At 31.8% G+C, this 23,770-nt stretch overlaps 1 protein-coding gene and 1 non-coding gene across 5 annotated transcripts in view; one reads left to right on the top strand and one right to left on the bottom strand.

The window, feature by feature from the left end:
- The window catches only part of Zcchc7 (zinc finger CCHC-type containing 7), a 267,651-nt gene that overhangs the window by 18,905 nt on the left and 224,976 nt on the right, over positions 1-23,770 (top strand). The gene's annotated exons all lie outside the window — the stretch shown is intronic.
- On the bottom strand, positions 20,590-20,696 carry LOC111816983. Its single transcript, XR_002821282.1, has one exon. It is a non-coding gene; the product is annotated as a U6 spliceosomal RNA (small nuclear RNA).

Genomic DNA, 23,770 nt, shown 5'->3' with positions numbered 1-23,770 from the left:
ATTACTAAAATAATACAAACAGTGGTTTTAAAACAGGTAAAGAATTCAGAAACATAGCAAATAAATTTAACTGAAGGAATGAGATTTAAAGAGAAGGTATGTGATCACATTATCCCATAAGTTAGTCCGTATACTGCATTAGTTACTTTTTAGTGTTAAGTGGTCTGATTTAAACATAAATGAATTTTTGTTATTTTTAGAAACAGTATTACTTTCTCCAAATTTAAGGATTTTTCTTGCCAATACAATTTTAGTGTTAACTCCAATAAGAATTTGAAAGATTACCTCAGTCCTGTGTAGCTATTTTGCTCACTATGCACTGTCTTTTTATTCAACCCAGCTCTTAATTTGTCTTAAAAATGATATAAATTTGGTAGGAGAATAAATATAATGTAAATATTGTTGTAAGTGTTCTGTAATAATCATTTTAATTGAATGGTATTGTTTTTTATGTATATGAAGTGTTTCCTTAATTAGGTTCATAATATCCAATTTAAATTCTTCTGGATATATGAGTTACTTGTAGAAGCCCAGCAAGTGCATGATCGTGGAGTCTCTATTTGTCCTTAATAACATGACTTTTTTGATTGTGTTTGTGTGGTCTAGGAAATCTCTTATCAGATTGAACTAATTTTCACATGTGTTGGTTAAAGCAAGTTTTGCATGTAGATTTTCATGGGGTAGTCAGGAGTAGTGTTCAGCTGTGTGATTGTGCTACCACTTAGGTTAACATAAGCAGGAAAAAGACTTTCATTTAAAAATATTTTTATTCCTTTAAAGTTATTTAAATACAGAAGGATAGATTTGTGAAACAAGTTTATGAAGCAGTATTAAACAAGAGGAATCCTTTTTTCTTTACATATATCATATACATATGTATATGTTGATGAAAAGGGGAAAACTTCATCTTTTTTGTAATATAATGTAGGTAGTTATTGCTTGTTTTAGAAATCAATAAAATCAGTAAGATTTGTTTAGAAATTTCAGAAGATCTTACTAGTGTACCTGCAACTTCAATAGTTCCTTTTTATCTGTACAGATTTCCTTGCCTATTGTGGTCGTTTGCTCTAATTTACATTTCCTAAGGCTTTGGATTGCAGACTTGGTTTTCTGCAAGAGTGCCCATGCTTACATGGTCATATATTCTGGGTGACTTTTCCACTTTTTCTTTTCTGTTATTTTGTTGATTGTTAAAGAGGAAGAGGGTTTTTTAAAAAACAACAACAACGAAAAAACCCAACCCTTGTTCTTTGTTTTGATCTTTCTTCCTTAGCCCATCTATTTGTGTGGTTTTTTGTTTTGTTTTGCAGATTGTGAAGAATTACTGTGTGGTAGTAAGATCCATGGGGACTAGCAGAAAAAAACTAATTTTTTTCTCAGTTTTGTTTTCTTAATAACAGTAGCAGTTTAATTCTTGAGCCGTTGAAAACCTCAGAAGCTATGTTAGCTTTACACATAAAATTGGTGAAAAATTACTAATCTTGAAATTTTCTATTCATGGTCATTTTGCTATTGGGGTAAAAATGCTACTGTATAGTTGAAGTAAGTTAATATTACAAATACTAATTAGCAGTAAGTACTATTATACATTTTTAATTTTAAGTATTATTAATACTAAAAAGATTCATAAGAAATCATTTGCAATTTGACGTGTGATTTCTTATATTGAATTTTTGGTATTCTCAGTATGTCTATATTAGACATAGGAATATACATTTGATCGGCAACATTTGTACCTTGACCAGATCTTAAAGTTTGTTTCTTCTTACAAACATGCTTATTTCTTAAATGGGAAAAAGTGTTTTTCTATGCAACACAACATGATGTTGCTGAATGTTGAGTCCTTGGATAAGTGTTGTAGTGGTTTAACTATTAGTTATTGTTAAAAGGGAAAAGCATAGACCTTTAGTCCGAATAGTTCATCAAAGTATTTTTGCTACTATATGAAGACTAAAATATCAAGTTAATCAAAGCTGCTTCTGATTTATAGTTTTGTAAAGATGATATAATACTGTACAATTTAATTGAATTTTATCTTTATGAAATAAGGGAAAATGGTAATAATAATAAGTGATAATTTCAGGCTTTTAAAAAATTGTTGATACAGCACAAAAGTATTTAAAAATGCTCTTTCTTAATAGCTGAGTACTTTGGGAATTGGAGTAAGGGCAAGCTGCCTGTCTGCTATGGGTTTTTTTCTTATTGATTTTAGTGCTCTTACAGTATGTGATTGAATTATAGAATTTGTGAGTACTAGGAAACAGCGTTATTTCTTGTTTTCATTTTTTCTACTATGATTACTGTGTTTTACAGTTTGATTTCTATAAAATGACTTAGGGAAAAAGAATGTATTTTAAAATCAGCATGGGTTGCAAAATAAGAAAATTGGCTTTAATATCTAATTAGTTGTTTATGGCTATTAAAGTAATCCTTTAAATTTCTTCTCTTTGAAGAAGTTTTGAGAGAGTTATGTAGTTTTATGTTAAATTTTTAACATTATTCCCCTTTCTGATTAGTATTTTAAAAGATACACAGTTTACACTTGATGGTCATCTGTAATTATTAACAAACAATAATGTCTGTGTTTATTTCTAATATTCAACACATCAGATTAGGGTATAGTCTGTGACATGGAAAGTGATACAACTGTAACAGTTTGCAGCTTTAAAAATAAAAAGAAATCCGGTTAGTATTTATACTTGAAAATATTCATGGAAAATATTAGTTTTTAAAGCTTGTAGAACAAATTTTATTGTGTATGGCCTTACTGGCAGACCACTATAAAGCTGAACTTGAAATTTATTTAGGAAAAAAAACAAAGTACTTTTATACTATGAAAAAACAGAAGTACTTTTATGCTATGAAAAACTTTACTGTTGTTCAACAACATTTCCTTATAAAGATAATGCTTACTTGATGCCTTTTCCCATCTGTATTTAAAATTCTCATTTTGCCGAGTTTCTTTTTTGTTTTTGATCGCTTTTATCTTTTGGCAGTGGGTGGAAAATTTCTGTTAAAACTTAGTGGCTAAACATGTATAATAACTATTAAAGTATAGTGGAAATATTCTTCATATTTTTTTTCTTAAGACCAAAAAAATTCTGTGACGGTAAGCCCATGAAAATTAAATTACTTTGTGTGGTTTATAGAAATATTTAACTTTAGAGATTTAAGAAAAAGTGGTGTCCTAGTTAGATTTTAAGTTGGGATTCTTTGTAAATACTTTGTAGTTCTCTTACTGAATGGTGTTTTTATGTTTTGGTGTTCTAGTTGATTTTTTTTTCTATATTTCTTGAGAAGTAATATTCTATAAATGAGAGGAAATAGGATGCAAGAATAGAATAAGAATTGAGAGAAAGGAAACCTTCTCTTAAAATGTTGCCACCTGACAGGTGGAGATATCCTTACCATAATAGATTTTCAAAGTGTAAAGTACCTAAGGTTTTTTTTTAGTTGATTTTGATACATTTCACAAAGCTTGATTATGATAAGAATTAAAATTTTATGACTTGTTTTTATCTTAAATCAACTTAAGCATTTATAAATTAACAAAATAATATCTGACTAATTACTACTATCCAATTGTTTCATTAAGTCAGTCTTTTTTGCTTATTTTGTTTGATTTAATATGAAAATACAATTATGAGCAATCTATAAGTGTACAGAAATTGAGTTGCATAAAATTAATATTTATGTTTGCCACAGAGACAGGTTGAAACTAAATATTCTTTGATGTATGATTTTTTTTCTTAGTATTATAAGGATATCTATTGACTTCCAATATTCAGAAATCTTGGCCTTTTATTTTAAATACTGATATAAATTGGAACCACATTTTTTTAAGTGGCAGAAAGTTGAGACAAATACATGGTATAGCAGTAGTTGGCTTTTAAAAATTTTTAGTGATTATACTTTGTGAACTAGGAATGAAGCCTGTAATTTTCTTTTGGTAAATTGAAAGTATTAATATTAGAATTAGAAAAATCTTAGGAAGTATAGCAAATTTATATTGATAATTATTTTCAGTCACTAGAGAAGGTGCAAGTTAATGTTTTCTTTGTTGGAAGTCTTAAATTATATTTTAAAAAGGGATGAAAAGTGAAAGGTTTTCAGAATTTTCTTTTATGGCTAAACATTAAATTTTATATGCATACAAAAAGCAAAGTAAAAGGTAATTGTTTTCATGCAGATTTATACCATCTTGATACTGCATGTTCTGGGCTTATGTCACATAAGCTTGCAAAATGTCATAAAATAATTAAATATATTTTAATTCAGTAGGTGTTCCTAAAAACTTGTGATTGTTCTAGAAAAATATTATACATGATATTTGTTTTTTTTTTTTTTTTTTTTTAAAGTTCATCTTAGATCTTGATTTCAGGCTTTTTTGTTAGTTTAAATGTATTGTTCATTTAAAATTTATTTCTAATAATATGTTATTTGTATAAAGTGTCAATGTTCTAGTTATATTTCATCCATCCATGATATTTTATTGGGTAGCTGTAGCTATTTTATCATTCTTTGCTTACACTTTTATTGTAAGGTATAGACTTCAAGTCTAAACTAAGAACTGGTGTATATTACAGGATATATGGCTATTGCTAATTTGACCTGTTACTGTAAAGAAGGCTAACAAGTGTGTATGACTAGCCCACCCCTTCTGGAGCAGTTGAAAACGGGCCTCAAAGACTCAAAGGAATTCTTTTAACTCCTAGCAGGGCCACGGGGTCAATGTCAGATTTAGTCATGCTGTTATTTTAGCCCAGTGGTCCAGAGAGATGACTGAAAAGTGAGTCTTTTATTTCTTTTTCTGTGTGGTTATTAACAGGATTAAATGTAAGCCATTGTGTACTTAGTACCAATTAGTTTCTCATCTGAGAGGTTCATTATGATTTTTTGTCAGTCTTGTTCTAGTAATATTTGTTTCATTGTTTGGTTAGTTAAGGGGCTGAATGGACTAAAGAAAAGTTTTATGGAAGTGTTTTTAAATTCACTGAGAATTTTAATAAGCAGTCAACTTTTTGGATATGTAGAACTTTATTAAATAACAGATCATTTTGAAAACTGGTGTAGAAAATGGCAAAGTAAATTGCTTAAATTTTTTTTCCTCTTATGGGTAAAATAGGCTACCTTTAAGTAACTAAATGGTTTTTTCATGGTTTTAGGATTCTACTTCAGATCCTTACATATATTTAAAATTGTGATGATTTTAGTTTTGAATATGTAACTATTATTCAAGAGGGATGTATAACAAAAGTTCCAAAAATGTTTTAAAAATTTCCTTCCAGTTTTTAAGTTAGAAACATAGAAATATTAAAAAGTAGAACATAAGAATTTTAGTATAATGATACATGTATAAATAAGCCTTCATTTGAAAAGGATCTTGAAAGTTGGTTTTTTATTCTTTTATAAGTAAAAATGTCAAGTTTTTTGAGTTCAAAAAAGAGGAGTACACCTAACTTTTAAGTTATTAAGTTGGTATTTGCTTTAGAACTCTGACTTTAAAAATTCTTATTAACATTGGGATACCTCAGTGAAATTTTGAAAAGAAATTCTTATGAATTATAATGTGCTGGAAATGCTGATTTCTTCTAGAAAAAGGAATATAATCCAAAATCAAAGGATGAGCTATATTACCAATAGGTAATTATCTGGGACAGTAGGCCTTATAGTTTGCATGCAACATACATTTTCCATGTACTCATCTTTAAATGAACATTCCTATAGATCCAAGCTTGTCAATTTTTTCTTAAATGTTAATAATTATAAATATTAGCACAGAGAAGTACAATTACTATTTTAACATTAAGAATTGCTTAATATAGCTCAGATTATTTGATGCATCATGTTTAGATTATATCATTGAACTGACTCTTTGGTTACTGACAAACTTTTTGGTATTTAGATTACTTTATCATGGAATTGAATATCCAAGATTTTGTGATCCAAATAACTATAAACATGTAATTCTGACATAGTAACCTTCCTCCCCAGTTTGTGTCAGATATACTGCTTAGACCTTGTTTTTTAGTATTTATGTATCAAATTTTATGAGAAACACATTTTTAACAAAGTCTCTGTTGTGGTTGTTTTTACTTTTCTCTTTAATTGTAGTTTGAAACATAGATTTTTTTTCTAATGAAAAACTTTATATTTGAATAGTATATTATGGTCTCCCCTTACTTATCCCACTCCATTTTTTTTTTTCCCACTCCATTTTTAAAAGCTAAAAATGGATGGTAGCTCTTTTAAGTTGCCAGATTTCTAGATAACAAAAAGTAAAGTCAGCAGTTACTTTCTCTTACAATTTATTCATAAAACAGAGTGTATCAAATTTACCTTGTTAATTTACTTTTGAGAGAAAAATGCAAGTTTTGCTATTCGATTTTGATCTTTTACAAGGAATTCTTGAGTATAATCCTTATATGTAAAATGGAAAAGAACAAATTTTAAAATAATTTCTCATATTTTATTAATTATTTGACCTCAGGATTCTGAAAGAGTTGAAAATCAGACTCAATATTAGATGTGTCTATAATGTAATGTAAGTTAAATATTTAAAGTCAGTGAATACTCATTGATTCACCTAATATTTAAAAATACATCAAATAGCATCAGGTCTCATAACTTTTTTCTTAATTTAAAGTTAAGCTAACTTTAGGCATTTATCTGATTGATTAGGTCCAGAAATTAACACTTCAAATAACGGTAGGAAATTAAATAGGCTATCCTAAAGATAATTCATATGTGTATTTCTTTAGCATGTCTCATGTAGTAATGACTCTTATCATTATCAGTTGTATCATATATGCCAGTTTAATAAATAACTGTCCTGTTAATAATTACATACTCTTAGCATTACTATTTGAACACCTTCAAATTATGCTACTTTAAAACAAATCCAGTGGAAGTTTAGGTACTTAAAGTAGCATTGTTCCATTTTAAGACCACTAGAGAATGTTCTTTCTTTTAAATGAAGCTCTTGGGATAATAGAGTGTAGTGTAATTGACAAATAGTTTGTTAAATAAAAGCTGCTTTTATGTAGTGCTTTGTTTTTTATCTAACCAGATGAGGCATAGCAAATCTAACCAAAAGTAATTTTAAAAATATGTCTAATGTTGGGTGATTATCTTATTCACGGCATAAAATTAAAACAAAGGGTGGGAAAAATGCCTAAATTTGAAGAAAGTAAATGAAAGTTGAGGGAAGAATGAATAGATTAAAAATAAAGATTCAGTATTTCTGTTTACTAGTCAAATTTTATATCCAAAGCTTTAATGTTTTATCTTTCCTCCACTGCCAATGACTGTGCTTTGGTAAAAGGCATGACAGTCATGTTAGTGTTAAAACTAATAGCTCATGTCGTGCTTTCTAATAGTGTCTAAGAAACTAGTTTTTGAGTCTATAATAACTTAGAGGTTTTTTTTTTTTTTTTAAACAGCTTTTTAATGCCAAAGAAATATTTGTGGCTTTTGTACAAAACAAAGTAATATTTTTAACTTACTCTATTTAAGTGGCTTCATTTTTTGGGTACTTTGTTTGAAAGATATATATATATATATATATATATATATATATGCAGCATATCCATTTACTATGATTTTATTGGTTCACTGAGGTCAATTAGCCACTTAGAAAACATGTAGGTTTAAAATTATTGATAATCATTAGCTCATTTTTACTAGCATTGTGTTTATTACAGATACCTCTGTTTTATTGGGGTTTGAGTGAAAGGAATATTTTTATATTTTGTAAAGATGGTCTGTAAGAACACTTTTGCTAATGATGTTTATGTATCTTTCACTGATTTCTACCTGGTATCTTAACTTTTTTTCTCCTGGTACCAGAATCTACCTGGTATTTTAAACTCTTAAACTATCAGTAATTGTATCTTCATATTAGAGATGAAAAACAATTGCACTTGCCTCTAGTTCTTTTACTTTGTGGGCATGCATTGAATTGAAAAGTTTGTAGGCTTTTAGTTATCTGTGATACTTGTTGGAAACAAAGATACAGATAATCTCAAATAGCATATAATAGGCCCCCAAATATATTTTTGTATGTATTCACTTAACCAGCAAATATTGAGAGCCTACTACTGCACACGTTGTACTGATGGATAAAAAGATAACTTCACAGATCCTGTTGCTTAATAGAAGAGATGAGTCATGAATGACATAAAAGATTTAGGGATGTACAGGAGAGTAAAGATGCTGTTTTCTTGAATAGTAGGCATGAAAGTGGTGTGGGAGAGACCGAAAGTTGTATGATTGAGAGGAAAACAGTCTCTTTAATTCCATTTCTAATAGGGCAGTGTTTCTTATACTGGGTTCCTCAGATTCCTTTGTGTCTAAATTCTTTTTATTTTATTTTTTCTAAATTCTTTAAGATTTGTGTTTTTAATGATGAAAGGTTTCATACCTGTTATAAAGGTAACAAATAATAAATTCAATGCTGGTAGAAAGACATTTATTATAGAATGAGACTTCAATGCTGGGCATGTGGTATGGGCTTGTAAATTCCAATACTCTTGGAGGCTGATGAAGGAGGATTGAAAGTTCAAGTACAGCCTGGAAAATTTAGCAATTTAGACCATATCTGATAATAAAAAGAGATAAATAGATAATTTTAAAAAGGGTTGAGGTTGTAAATCAATGCAAAGGTCCTAGGTTCAGTCCTCAGTACTAGGGGAAAAGAAAAGAAACTAAGTTTCTTAAGCTAGTTATTTCTCAGTTTGGGGATTGTGGGCAGATCTGATTCATGTACAGAAAAACTTGTAGTCCGGAAGTATATGAGTACTTGTGAGATCCATTTGGGGATTAAATTTATTTTCAGGATGTGATGTCTTTTCTAGCTGCCTCTACTGTAACATTCTATACAATAGTCAAAGCCTTTGTGTAATTGATTGCTTTTAGAGTCCTGATTTCACCTACTACATCAACAGTTTAATTCCTTTAAAGTTAATTAAATCTTACATTCTCTTGTAGAGTAAGGTGTAGATTGTTTCATGAGTTTGAAGGATACTCAAAGAATAAACAAGTATTTTAACTTATAGCTCATTGTGAATAAATGTGAATTTTATATTGGGTGAATTGAACATATAAATTTAAGAATATTTTTACTGAATGTTCCAAACAGTGCAGAATGGGGTGGAGGGCAGCATTTGATAATGTTTTTCCTTTAAGAAACATTTTAAGGAAAAAAAAGAAATACCCCATTCTCCCAAACAAAAGTCATCAGAGTAAGAAGTAAATGATAGTTTTTCAGTTCCTTACGTTTTCTGAAATTTGCCTAGACTTTTAGAATGAGAGAATTCTTAGGAACTACTATTTTTCCCTGAGGGAAAAAGCAGTTTAAATCAGGGAGAGAAGTTGGGGTGACATTTGTTTACATCATATATAGAATAGAATAATTTTCATTAATCTGTATTCTTATTTTCTTATAGTATTTTGCATATAATATTTGTTGCTTTGGGGATAGTTTATTACTGTTTGAGGTTCTTAATAGTTCATATGTCAGTTTGCCTTTATATTAAAATTGTTTAATTTGCTTTGACAGATGCATTAAGTAGCAAATAACAAACACAAAAATGCCGTGTTATCATTTTTTGTCTTTTAAATCTGAGCAATTGCAAGCATTTCTCATAATTACCTATACACAGAAATTCCCTGAAATGTTTAAGAAGCTGAACTCTGAAAGAAATCCCAATGATACATCACTGCATGACTGCAAACATTTTTAAGAAAGTCATTGATTATAATGAACACAGCCTTTAATGAAAGTTTTTCCCTCTTCTTTTCAGGACAGTGTGACAGTGTCATTAAGGTTTTAGTATTGAATGCTGCTAAGGAAAGGAGGATCACTAGGACTACAATGATACCCAGTATGTGGCCGTGGGATTTTCAGTTGGGCTCTTTTTAGGTTTTTAATCTGGTTGGAAAGTGTATGTGTGTGTGGGGGAGAGATTGAGAGGAAGGGAATGAGAAATAGCCAAGAATTTTGGGACACCTGTCCAGCAGAGTATTTTACTTTCTCATTGATCTCTTAGATGTTGAATTTTGTAGTGTGTAGTGTAGAAAGGTAAGCCAAATTGAAATATTTTAAGGGTCAATAAAATCAACGGTATTTTACATTCGGAAATGTACAGTGTTTTGCATTTTATGGAAACTGTATTAAATCTGAAATTTCATGTACATTGTAGTTCCATTTCTACTCTAAGGATATTGTTTTATACTATTGTTCTTTTCTGTGGTGACAGTGATTGTCCTTGGTATATTCTTCAGGTCAGTAAGCTTTATTATAAAAGAGAACAAATGTGTGCCAGAAACAGCTATATACAGGTACAAAAAAGCATTAGACTTTAAAATAACATCCAAAAAATTATGTCACACATACAAATCTTTTTTAGGGGAGTGGAGGGTGAAAAGGGGTTACTTTTTAGCATTTGTTCAAAATTTTATGGTTTATTTTCCCTCAAGTTTCTTAACAATGAATACTTAAGCATTGCGTAATAAATGCCTTTTATATCTATGAAGGGCTTTACTATTTTAAAAAATTATAATGTGTACACAGTGCTTGAATATTACTTTTCCTATTTAGTGCAGTCATAACAATGTTTCTGAACAGGGGGTTTCTCTCTGGTGATTCTCCATGGCACTAAAATTTATCACAGATATGACTTACCTACTTCTACAGAAAGAAATTGCTAGAATATCTTAAGAGTATTTCTCAGTAAGAATAACCCTTTTATTTTTGTAAAATATCATTCTTCATTTTACTTATGCAATTTAAAAGTACTAAAGCTGACCTTGCAAATGTTAGGTTTCAGTTACTTAGATTTTATGAAAGCTTATAAAATTGTCTCTTCAGATGTTAACTATTTAAACTTTCGTTTTTCCTTTGACTATAAGATGATGTTGGAGATACGTGGGGCTCTGAATATTAACTACTATAGGTTGTTTCTTGGTATATTTGGTGGTAGCTCAGAGCTCCATTGACAGTTTTTAATTTGTCATTGTGTGTCCTGTACAAAATTAAAGCTTCTATGAATACAACACCGTTTTTTAAGTGAAAAGTTGAGACCAACATTTTTAAAATCTGGTCTGGGAAACTGGCCTTAAATTAGAGTAGACTAACAGTGATGGTAGAATATGCTAGAAAGGATTTGAGAATTATTCCTGCCCCTAGGGACTATAAAGGATTTTTAAGTATTTACAGAAGATCACACAACCTGCCATAAATTACATGGGAAATATTATATGGTAGAATAAAGAGACCTACACTTTTTTCTTGCTGTTTGTCTTTTTGCCCTTCTTTTTTTTTTTCAAGGATGGCAGTACACTTTATTAACAAACAAAACAGTACTACAGAGGCAAAATCTTACTTTAATGGCAAATTACATAAGACAGAAAAAAAGTTACTGCCACATTTAGCAAAATTTAGCACCTTGCTTCTTTTTTTAATAAGCCACTGAAATAAAGTGCCATTTTCCTTAACATCTTTTTAAGTGTATGTACTATTAGTGTGACTTACTGCTGATGATGACAGCCTTGACCACCTGGCTGAGGTAGTATTTGATTTCTTATAGTAAAGGTACTATTTTTTCTCCATCTATGCTCTTTGGAAGAAAGTTATTATGCCCAGCCCACATGTGAAGAGTAGGGTGTTGTGTTTCATCTTGAGGATAGAATATCTATGAAAGATTGCAATTCTTTTGCATAGATGATTTTATCTATTCTTTGCTTTTCATTCATTCATGTCGGTATGGACTTGTGGATATTTATACTTTGGGATGTAATCCAATAATACTTTATTTTATTGCTTAAATTGTTCAAGGTTTAGCCTTTGAGAACACTTTAAGGTCTGTATGTTTCTTTGACATACTTCAACAGTTCTTTATGTGTTTCTACTAAAGCAACATAGCACAACAACAGGTTGAATATATAAGCAGATGTGAGAACCCAGCTGCATTTTATTTGGATAGTCATTAAAGAATTTTGTAAAGTACAAAACACTGCCACACTTACTAGTAAAAATTTTGAAAAATATTCATAAAAATTATAACAGTGAATTTATTAAATGAATTAATACATGTTAAACTTACTTAGCTTTAATTTTTATGTATTAAAGTATTGATAAATATCATTAAACTTTATGCATATAAGATTCAGGGCTCTTAAATGTAATGATAATCAAATTAATGGTTAACAGTTTTTATAACATTCTTTGTATTTAGGAAAAGTAGACTGGGTATGGTAGCTCACATCTATACTTAAGAGGTTGAGGCAGGTAGATTCCCCCCAAATTCTTGGCCAGCATAGGCTACATAGTGAGTTCAAAGCCAATCAGAACTTCTTAGTTAGATCCTTTTTAAAATAAACCAAAAAGAAAAGACAATTTATTTCTAGTTGAGAGGAAGCCAGACAGACTTCATGAGGGAAAAAGCTGTACTTATTTGAAATCTATTTGAAAGAAAGATGGGAACTTTTCTATATATAGGGTCAAGAGAAAAGAAAAGGAGAACATTAAAGTCAGAACTGAGTGAATAGGTTTTAAAAAATAAAAGAGGATATCAGTTCTCAAATTCTTGCAAAATAATTGTAGAGAAGTCGTCTCAGCTCATTTTATGAGGCTACTATTACACCAATATAACAGACAAATGACATTGCAAAAAAAACAAAATTAACAGGCCAGTATTTTTGATGAACTTAGATAAAAATCATCAACAAAATATAGACAAACCAAATTCTGTAGCACATTAAAAGAATCATACTCTATGTTCAAGTAAGATTTATCCCTGTTATGTAAGGAGGTTCAAATCAATCATTGTATTGTGCTACATTCATAGAGTAAGTGATAAAATTCATATCTCAATAGATACAGTAAAAGCATTTGACAAAGTGCAACCTCTTTATAGTAAAAACTAAACAAATTTGGTATAGAAGAAATGTACCTTAACATAAGATGCACCCACGTCTAATACCATATTCAGTGGTTAAAAGATGAAAATTCTTCCAAGACCAAGAACAAGTCAAAGATGCCTAGTTTTACCACTGTTCTTCAACATACTAGAAGTCCTAGCTAAAGTGATTAGGCAAGAGAAAAATAAAGTAAAAGACATGCAAATCATAGAAGAAATGAAATCACTTGCGGATAAGATGATCTTGCATGTATATAAAACCCTAGAAACTTCACTATGTATTAGAAGTAGCTCATGAGGAGTTAAAAACAGGGCGTGGTGACACACACCTGTAATTCTAGCACTTGAGGGGTCCAGGGATAGCTCAGCGGCATAAGCACCTGCATGGTAAGTGCAAGGTCCTGAGTTTAATCCCTGGTACAGGGAAAAAACTGGGGCTGGGGAAATAGCAGCTTAAGCACCTACCTGGCAAGTACAAGGTGCCAAGTTTGATCCTCTGTATGGCAAAAAACAAAAAACAATAGCAAAAAAAGCAAGCCAAAACAAAACAAAACCCTTCATTCTAGCACTCTGGGAAGCTGATTTCAAATATCACCAAGCTATGAGATCTAAACAGAATAGTGGTAGCATAAAAACATATATAGGATAGTGGAATGAAAGCTCAGAAATAAACCCACATGAACAAAGTCAACTAACATTTCACAAAGGTCCAACAAATATGTAATGTGGGTAGTATTTTTAGTAAATAGTGTTGGGAAAACTGGATGTCCATCTGCAAAAGAATGGAATTGGACCTTTATGCATTAAAAAAATATCAGTTCAGAATGGATTAAACTTAAATGTAAGATGTGAAACAGTAAAAAAAGTCAAGAAAAGCTCCTTGACCTTGGTCTTGCCAATGGCTTTTTGAATATGACACCAAAAACTCATGAAAAAAAGTAAACATAAGTGGAACTATGTCAAAACTACAAAGGTTTTGTACATAAAAAGAAACAACAAAATAAAAAGATTTTTGGAGTGAGAGAAAATATTTGTAAACTACATTATCTGGTAGAGGAGCTATATGCAAAAATATATAAAGAACACATTTACCTCAGTAAAGCACAAGAAACCAAATAACTCAGTTAATGGGAAGAGGACCTGAATAGACATTTTTCCCAAAGAAGACATACAAATGGTAGATAGTTAAAAGGTGCTTAACATCAATAATTATTAGAGAATAAGAATCAAAAAACCACAGTGAGTTACGCTTTGTGTATGTTAGAATGACTGTTGCCAAGAAGATAAATTGTAATTGTTGATGAGGATGCAGAGAAAAGGGAGGCCTTGTACATTGTTGGTGAGACTAATTGGTACAGCCACTATTGGAGAACAATACCAAGTTTCTTCAGAAAGCTGCCATTAAAATTAGTACATGATCTGCAGTCACTTATATAGTGCGTAATGGTAGAGATCCCACTTATATACTTCATCTCTTCCATTTGGAAGTCATAGGTGAACTTGACAATGACTTTTGCATCATGATCATATAATGTTTTATAGCATTTTATTTTGTAAAAGAAATTTAGAGCATTGTTTATTTAAATCAGTGTATTAAATAAAGGTAAGTGGGCATTTGTTATGACATTTTGAGAGTAAGCAGCATTCCTGGGTAGAAACTAGTTAAAATGTTTCAAAGAATGGATACATACTCTGCTTAGTTTCTTTTCCACTTTGGCTGTCCCAAAATGTTGAGTGACATTAGAGTCCCAAGAAAATTTATTTGTGTGTTGGGCAATTGGGAAGGGTACTAGAGATTGAACATTGAACCCAGCAAACTACCACAGTTTTACCACCTTAAAATTTTACCACCTTAAAATTTTATTTCAAGACAGGGTTTTCCTAAGTGCCTTAGGCTGACCTTGAATTTGTGATCCTCCTGCCTCACCTCCTGGATAGCTGGGATTATAGGTGTGTGTCATCATGCCCAATATCACATTTAAGAATTTGTAAGATGAACAGACGAGGAAGAATAAAAACCAGAAATGAAGTTTGACTTGGTAGTATTCAGGAATGTGGAAAAATTGTGTAAGAAATGTCTGGAGGGAGATAATTTTACACATTTAAGAGATTGAGATTTATACTTTTTATTTTAACAGCTAATGAACATAATAAATGCATGTATTTAGCTAATATGGAAAAATGTTTTTGCAAAGTAGGTTGACTTAATCTGTCAATTTATTAAAAAGATATAAAATGTAAAATGATTGGTAATCTTTCATTTTACAGTTTTCTTTAGAATCCAAAATGTGCAAAAGATCAAAGGAAATTGGCAGTCAATAGCTGTTTACAATCTGTTTGACAAATAGCAACAAACTATATTCGTTTGCTGAATAAATTAAGCTTATTTTTCTTTCTGTGGATTATTAATTGTATTATAGGAGCACATATCCACTTCCAGTGCAGTCTTCCTACTCTTGGAACAGCAGCCAATTCCAGGAATTAAGAGAATTAGGTTACTTTGCCTGGTGGCAGGAGAATACCCACAGTATTAAATCATTGGCTTGACTGTTCGGGGCACAATCAGAAATAAAGTTCAGAGATAAAAGTTAATTTGTATGCTGTTCACATTTATTCATTCTTTTAACAGGTATATTTTTCTATTACTCTCTGATTCATATAATCCTTTGAAAAACATTTTCAATTGCTGTTATGTCCAGAGGAGCAGAATTTTAATACGTTTTAGGATAAAAACTAAATTCAGCATTCAACTACAGTAGCTCAGTGCTGCTGGCTATGAAAATACTTAATGTACTTTTGAAATGCTTAAACATTAAAAATATATGGTTACATATTATAGAACATTTTAAAGAATCAATATAAGAAATTAGTTGGGGTGGGAGAAATGATCATTTCAATATTAGTACCTTTTTTAAAAATGTATTTAGTACAGGATCTATAGGGTCTCACTGCACAGATTGGACTTGTAGCAATCCTCCTGTTTTCAGCCTTCCAAGCACTGGGATTACAGGTGTGTGCCACCATGCCCAGTCTCAGTCTCTGTCTCAGCATGCCTTGGGGGCAGGACTGGCATGGCAAGCCTGAGATTGAAGCCCAGTCCCTGCATCTGCCTAAGCAGACATTTTAATCTGCTTAACTATCTGGTCAGCCCTTCAATCTTAGTACTTAACAGATATTATTTTTGTACTTAAAACAGTAAAAGGAGAGATGAAATAACAATATCAGAACCTTTTGGTTTTTTACGAATTGAAGTTGGTCAGCTATTACAGCTGACATTAATACTGCATGTCCATGATTTTTGTGAGATTTTTGGGAAAATTTGACTTTTCTCCCTCAAACTCTGAAGATCTTTTAGAGGACTCTTGGGCTCTGTTAGAGTATCTTGGAGCTCTCTGCTCAAGATCATAAAAAAAAAGTTGCTTTCATATAATGATGAATGCTCAAGGAAGACTAATCCTATTAGGGTTTGTGGCAAGTACAAGATAGAATGAAGAATGAAACTATTAGGTGTAACCTATTTATAATAAAAGAGTAAGACTAAAATTCAAGCTACCTTGTGATCACCAGTTATCTTGGCTTCTCACGTAGCTGAATCAGGAGGATTTAAAGTTTGAGTCCACCTTAGACAACTTATACTGAGTATTTAAAAAAAAGAACCAAAATAACATGCTGGGGCTATAGCTCAGAACTACTAATTGGATTTAATACCTAGTATGACAAAAGAAACAATTCTAACGCTTTAAATATAACCCCTAAAAGTTAAACTCTGAAATTATGAGAAATTAAAAAATCTTTAAGCATTAAACTTTGGGCCTACTGTGTTACTTGTTTGGTCCTTAGTGCCTCAGACCACTTGATCCTATTGCCACCTATGGATTTAATGCTTGAAGAATGTTACAAATAGGGGGTCCTAGAAGAGTATCTAGTGTAGAATTCCCCAAATCTGAGTATGTGTTCTTTTTTTTTTTTTTAAACAATTTTGTTGTTGTTAAAACAGGCTCACACCAGTTCTTATAAATTAGATTCTATACAGGAGAAGGCCAAGAGTCTGTATTTTAACAAAGGTCTTACTGTTTGGCTAGCCTAGATTAGAAATCATTGCATGAAGGTGAGTACTTCATTTCCTTGGTAAAAATTTTCAGACCCAGTGACATGCCAGCATGTATTCAGTTTGGTCCTCTTCAACACAGCTATGCAAAACAACGTGGAACATTTTGAGCTTAGGACATTATGTTGCAAAACTTTACTTGATGGGACTGTCATCAAATATGTCTTGAGAGCTGGCAGTTCTGTTTGTGATCCTTCAAGACATTGTTATGGCAGACAAATTTGAGCTATAGCAGGCTGACTTGGAATTCAGAACAGGGAAGTAAGCCAAGTGTCTCCTCTCTCATATTAATATACTATGAATGAGCATAGTCAAAACTGAAAGTTGTGAAGATAATTTCAGAATATATCTTTGAATTAAAAACTGGAATGAAGTATATGAATGACTTTTACTAAAGTAGTACTTAAAAAATTAAGACGTTATACAAATTTAAAATACACCATTTGATAATTTTTGAACTATGTAACCACAGCAAGTCGTTATCATACATCAAGGTAGTAAACATAAATAAAACCTCCATTTCCTTATGCCTCTTTATAATCCTTGTCTCCTACCCTTCTGTATATGTCTATCCACAGAGAACTACTACTTTCTAAAATTTTATATGAATGGGGTCATAAAGTAGGTATGGGGAAAAAAACAGGGTTGGCTTTTTTCAGCCAGCCTGATTGAAGAGTCTATAAGGTTATCTTTTTTCTTGAGTAAATATTGGTGCATACTTTTCAAGGATTTTAAAAAATTTTATCTAAGTTAGATTTATTGGCATAAAATTTTTGTAGTGTTATGTGTATAGAATCTATAGTCATGCCATATAATTTTCTGTTTTATCTGGTTTGAGATTAATAATTATCATTGATCTTGGTTTTATTAGCTTTTTTATTTTTAGCTTTGGTATTATTTTCTTTTTCTGTTTACAATGGATTTTATTTGCTCTTTTTAAATGACAAAAATCTCACTGTAGCCCAAGTTGGCCTTGAATTTATAATCCTCCTGGCTCAGCCTCCTGAGTGCTGGACTTACAAGCATGCCCCATCACACTGCCCCATCACACCTGATTACAAGGGGTGATCAAAATATAAGATGAAAAATATACATATAAAGTGAATGCTTTTAAAATTATTATAGTAGAAGACACATTGACATTAATTCCCCCCTCACATTACCTTTCCCTTTGAAACATACTTATTCCAGTATTCTCGCTACTTTCCGAAGCAGTTATGGAGTGTCTCATAAATGTGGTAAATGCTGCTACAAAGTACTATCCAACAGAAAGATAATCTCATCAAAACAGTATCCACTTATTCACTGGGTCTAGCACCATGTGGCTTCTGGCTCTTTCACAAAGCTAATCATGAAAGGTAACTATTTTTGTTCAGGACATCAAGGTAGCACAACTAAAAACATTGATGAAAGAGGACTTCCAGAACTGCTTCAGAAAGTGGCAACAATGATGGGATACATGTGCTTGAAATGAGGGGAATATATATATTTTTTTAAGTTTCAATTTATTGATTCAGTAGTACTGATCACAGAAAAAAAAAGTTCCTGATTAAGTATATTCCACTGTCCAGGCAATGGTTATTTTTAAAACTTTATTCAGTATTGTCCTGACCATGATTAAAAGACTACATTGTCTAGTGACCTCCCAGAGGGTAAATGTGTTGCAGTTCATGTGCAGCTCGTTACAGTCCTAGCTTGGTCCTCCTCCAGTGTCTCCTCTTGGAGTTGTACCTGATTCTATTACATGTCTTCATACGAATGTACTGAGGAATGGAGCTTCACTGAGGAATTTGCTTCTTGGCCAGGAATTGTTTGATTCTGAAAGTCTTATGAGAAGACATAATTAGGGTAGGAGGCAAGAGCCTGCACTTGATGGTGGACTGAAACAGAAGAGGTGAGGGGAAATATTTTGAGAGGAATTAACGGCAGTGTGCCTTTTATGTATCTTTCATAATACGTGTTTTTAAAAAAACACTGTAGTTTTTGTAATTACATCTTGTATTTTAACATATTTTTGTTTTCTTAAGGTAGAGTCTATGAGCCAAAAATTACAAAGTTTAATATGACAGTTTTAGTAGAATAATTTCCAGTAGGATGAGGCAAGATTGAGGCTTTTGAAAAAGGAAACATTTAGCTCAGTATTGTTTAGCAATAGGTGAGGATAAAGTGAATCCAGGGTTCTGATTCTAATCAGAACGAATACATATTTCACCAGTCAGTGATGCATTCTTTCAAAGATAGACTGGTCACTCTAGAATCTTTTCAGGCCCCTGGAATACTTATAAAGTACTCAAGAGTGTTTTGCCTTAAATCTTTAATGCAGTGTCTGTGTGACAAAATATCCCATTAGCAAGTCTTTAAGGTTTAAAGAGATTTTTTTTTTGCTTCTTCTTTGACTACACTTAAGCCATTTTAACTTTTATTTTATGTTCATTTGAAACTCTTTTAGTGTTACAAATTTTCTTTCAAATATTACTTTAGAGCAATCCATAAATTCTGGTGTGCTACCTATTCATTTTTTCTGTCCTGGGAATATACATTAACTTCTTTTATGAGCTCTTTCAACCATGGATTATTTAGAAGCATGTCATTTAATTTCTGTACATGGGATTCTCCAGAGATCATGCTGTTGTTGATTTCTGATTCAGTGCATTGTGTCCAAACAACATTTTGTACAATATGAATATAGAGTTCATTGAAATGTCTTTATAAATCTGTGATGTCTTTCAGTGAATGTTTTTGAGAAAAATGTTTAGGTAAAAAAAATTTTGCTTAAATTTTAGAAAATTTCAGCCATTTCTTTAAATATCTTGTTGAGAGTTACATGTAGATTAGGCTGTTTCAACTGCGGTAGCTCACTGATACTCTTCATTATTTTATATCCTTTTTAATGTGTTTTTGTGTAAATAGTTTTTATTTCAGATTTAAATTCCTCAGCCATTGCTTCTGTAATGTCTGATCTATTCCAGTGGGCTTTAATCTCAGATATTATGACTTTCATCTTTATGATTTTGATTGGAGTCTTTTTAATAATATCTTTTACATTTATATTTAACTTTGAATATAAAGAGTACAGTTAACAACTTTTTCTCTGTTGTCTTCTAATTTTAACATCTGTCAAATCTGAGTTGGTTTTAGTTGATTGATTTTCTCTCTCATTATGAGTCTTATTTTCTCCTTGTTTGCATGTCTTGTAATCTTCAATTAGAAGCCAAATACTATGAATTTTAACTTGTTTGATGCTTTTAAAAATTCCTTAAAATACTGTTGAATTTTCTTCTGTGACAAAATTACATTACTGAGAAGTTGAACTTTTTGGGTCTTGTTGGGACTAGCCCCAATACTAAGACCCTTGTTAGAGTTCTATGTAAACTCCAGGAGTTAATGAGATTTGTAGTCTAACTGATAGAAACAGGCACTGTTCCTGTGTACTGAATACTCTGCTAAATATTTTCTTCTTCTTCTTCTTCTTCTTCTTCTTCTTCTTCTTCTTCTTCTTCTTCTTCTTCTTCTTCTTCTTCTTCTTCTCTTCTTCTCTTTCTTTTTTTTTTTTTTCTCTACAAAAATATGGAACGCTTCACGAATTTGCATGTCATCCTTGCGCAAGGGCCATGCTAATCTTCTCTGTATCGTTCCAATTTTAGTATATGTGCTGCCGAAGCGAGCTCGCTCTTTCTTTCTTTCTTTCTTTCTTTCTTTCTTTCTTTCTTTCTTTCTTTCTTTCTTTCTTTCTTTTGGTGGTACCAAGGTTTAAACTTCAGGAATTGTGCTTGCTAGGCAGCACTTATTCCACTGAGCTATCTTCCTGGCCCACTGCTAAATATTCTGTGGAACTCTTTAGAGATCTATGGGATTGTTTTTCTCTATAACTTTCTTCCCTTCATTAATGGATCTTGTAGATTTACTTGTCTTTTTTTTTTTTTAATAATGCTTTTATTTTTTTTAAACATTTTTTATTTGTGTGTGTGTGTGTGTGTGTGTGTGTGTGTGTGGCCAGCTCAGCCCACCAGGGCTGGCTGGCATGTGGTGCCGGGGGACCGAACCGCGGTCCCTGTGCTTTACTAAGCTTGTTCTAAGTAGGTGCTCTAGACCACCGAGCCATCTCACCAGCCCGATTTACTTGTCTTGATTCTCATCTCTGCTCAACTATAGCAGTATGTCAGAGTCTACTTGGGTTCTTGTTCCCCCTTGAAACTTTGAATACAGTAAGGTAGGAGAGTGGGTAGGGCGCTTCTACCTGTCTTTCAGAGATTGATATACTGCATTGCATAGTTTTCAGTATTGTTAAACGTTGTTTTGATTTTGGGTGCTTTTAGGTGGGATGGGAAATAGTTCTTTAAACTAGTAAAAGGGATCTTGACAAGTAATAGTTGCAAATGTGTTAAATAAATGAACTGCAAGGGCCATTTATAAGTTCCTCCGTTCAAGAAACAAAATACAGTTGGGCTTGCTTGGTAGCATAAGCTTGTAATCCTGCCTGTCTAGGCAGGAACATTCAAAGTTTGAGCCCATGTTGAAGAAGATAGCAATTTAACAAGACACTGTCTCCTAAAGAGAAAAAAGCTTGGAATGGTACTTTATTGTGATGGCTTTATAGGTCTGTCACCAGTAACTCTTACCCCATACACATAAGAAAAAGAAACAAAGAATGCTTAAAAAATTTCTCAGTCTACTAGAATATAACCTTGCTCACCTTTTTTGAGATTGGATATCAATTCATGGGAAGCATTACATTGATAACAGGAAGGCAAATACTTGTGAACTAAAATTATGTGACTGTGATAAAAATCCCCACAGATATTTTGCAGAGGATTTTAGGCCTGTTGCAGGCCTGAAAAAAATGGAGAAGGGTGAATTTGTGCTACTTAGTACTTTTTTTTGGGAAGTACTAGAGCTAGCTTATGTCGTTGGCCACTGAAGTTTCTGGTGAGCGCCCTTGGCCTTGAGATTTACATCATTATACCATGTCCAGTCCCCAGCCTCCTCATTTTGTAGTTACTTCTTTGCATTTTTCTATACATTTGGAAATTTGCATAATGTTGGAAAAAATCAAACTTCACTATTTTATATTTAAAAAGGATTATTATTATTATTATTATTATTATTATTATTATTTTGGCAGAACCAGGGATTGAACTCAGACCCTTGCGCTTGCCAGGAAAGCGCCTTATTCTACTGAGCCATCTCCCAGGCCCCTAAGAAGGATTATTTTATGTCTTTTTAAAATAACTGATTTTGATGAGAATCTTTCTCATACTATCCTAAACAAGATCTACGTTAGTGATTTTCTTATTTCTTGGGGGTTATCTTTTTAATATCAATTATTGTTTGATGTCATAGATGAGTTTTGGTTTTCATAAGATATCAAAATGTATGAGAAATTTGCCCTTAAGTGAAATTTTCTTAAGATTTGGAGTGTGTCAAATATATTTAGGGTATTTAAAATATATATGTGGTGTTTAAAATGTATTTTGAATGTTTAAAATTCTGTTTTACAAACTGAACATGGCAAATAAGTTCAGTTCTACTACCAATTTCAGTCTGATGAAATGATATTGAGAAGAGTTCTGAGAGCTTTTGAGGTTAACAAAGAAAACTAAGCCGAATTAGCTAAAGCTGTCTATGATTTAGAAAAGGTGTGTAGTGATGGGACTGACACATTTGTTATCTTAGTTAAATAACATATCAAAAATTTGTGTACACCATGAAGACATACTAGTGAAAGCATATATATATGTGTGTGTATACATAATATATATACATATTATTTTTTAATGTATTGGATTCAGACACATTTATTCTCATTGCCACACTTCTTTTTTTGGTATGGAGTTGAACTCAGAACCTTGTGTATACTAGGCAGGTTGTACAACTCTAAGCCACACCTCCAGCCCCACAATTTTTGATTTACAAATTTTTGAATGTTACGTCTTGACATTTTAAAGCAGCTTTAGTAATAATGCCTTTCTTCTACAGTGAGAAATGGTATATAGATAAATATGTCCTTTTTTTTTAAATTTTTTTTTTATTTATTTGAGAGAGAGAGAGAGAGAGAGAGAGAGAGAGAGAGAGAGAGAGAGAGAGTGGTGTGTATGTGTGGCCAGCTCAGCCCACCAGGGGGCGGGGCTGGCTGGCATGTGGTGCTGGGGGATTGAACCGCGGTCCCTGATGCTTTGCCAAGCTTGTTCTAAGTAGGTGCCTTAGACCACTGAGCCATCTCTCCAGCCCAAATATGTCCTTTATCAGGGAATTTATAATCATTTTGGTTAGAGATAAGGGGTTGTTTCTCACCCAGGATTTTGAGGTCTCATTTGGAAGACAGGACATAGTCACTAACTTATAGGTCAAATTTCCAGAAGATTTAATTTTGTAAGTAAAGAAATCAGGGAATTCTTCATCCTGGTAGATTGCAGGTTCTTTATCCTGGTAGATTGCAGAGGAGTATACAGTAGTTAAATAGTATTTATGCTTACCCTGGGTTGAGACAATTACAATTGAGTTTTTGTCAGGTTTTGTGTCTTTGGTTTATAGATTTTTTTTAAAGGAGAAAAAGCACTAAGAACCGTGATACAGAATTTCAAAAACAAAAATCAGGAGATTAACAATGGTTAATATATTGAGTATTACTATTTCCAAACTAGCTGCTCAGATTGATCAGAAAGTATAAGCACAAAGTATTCTTTCCAATGAACTAATAAAACTTAGTGGTATAATTACCTACCTTTGTGTGTGTATATATATA

Source organism: Octodon degus, unplaced genomic scaffold (assembly GCF_000260255.1).
Source record: "Octodon degus isolate 3935 unplaced genomic scaffold, OctDeg1.0 scaffold00045, whole genome shotgun sequence".
Classification (NCBI taxonomy): domain Eukaryota; kingdom Metazoa; phylum Chordata; class Mammalia; order Rodentia; family Octodontidae; genus Octodon; species Octodon degus.
Note: the sequence above shows the minus strand (reverse complement) of the source record. Positions and strands in the feature narration are given on the sequence as shown.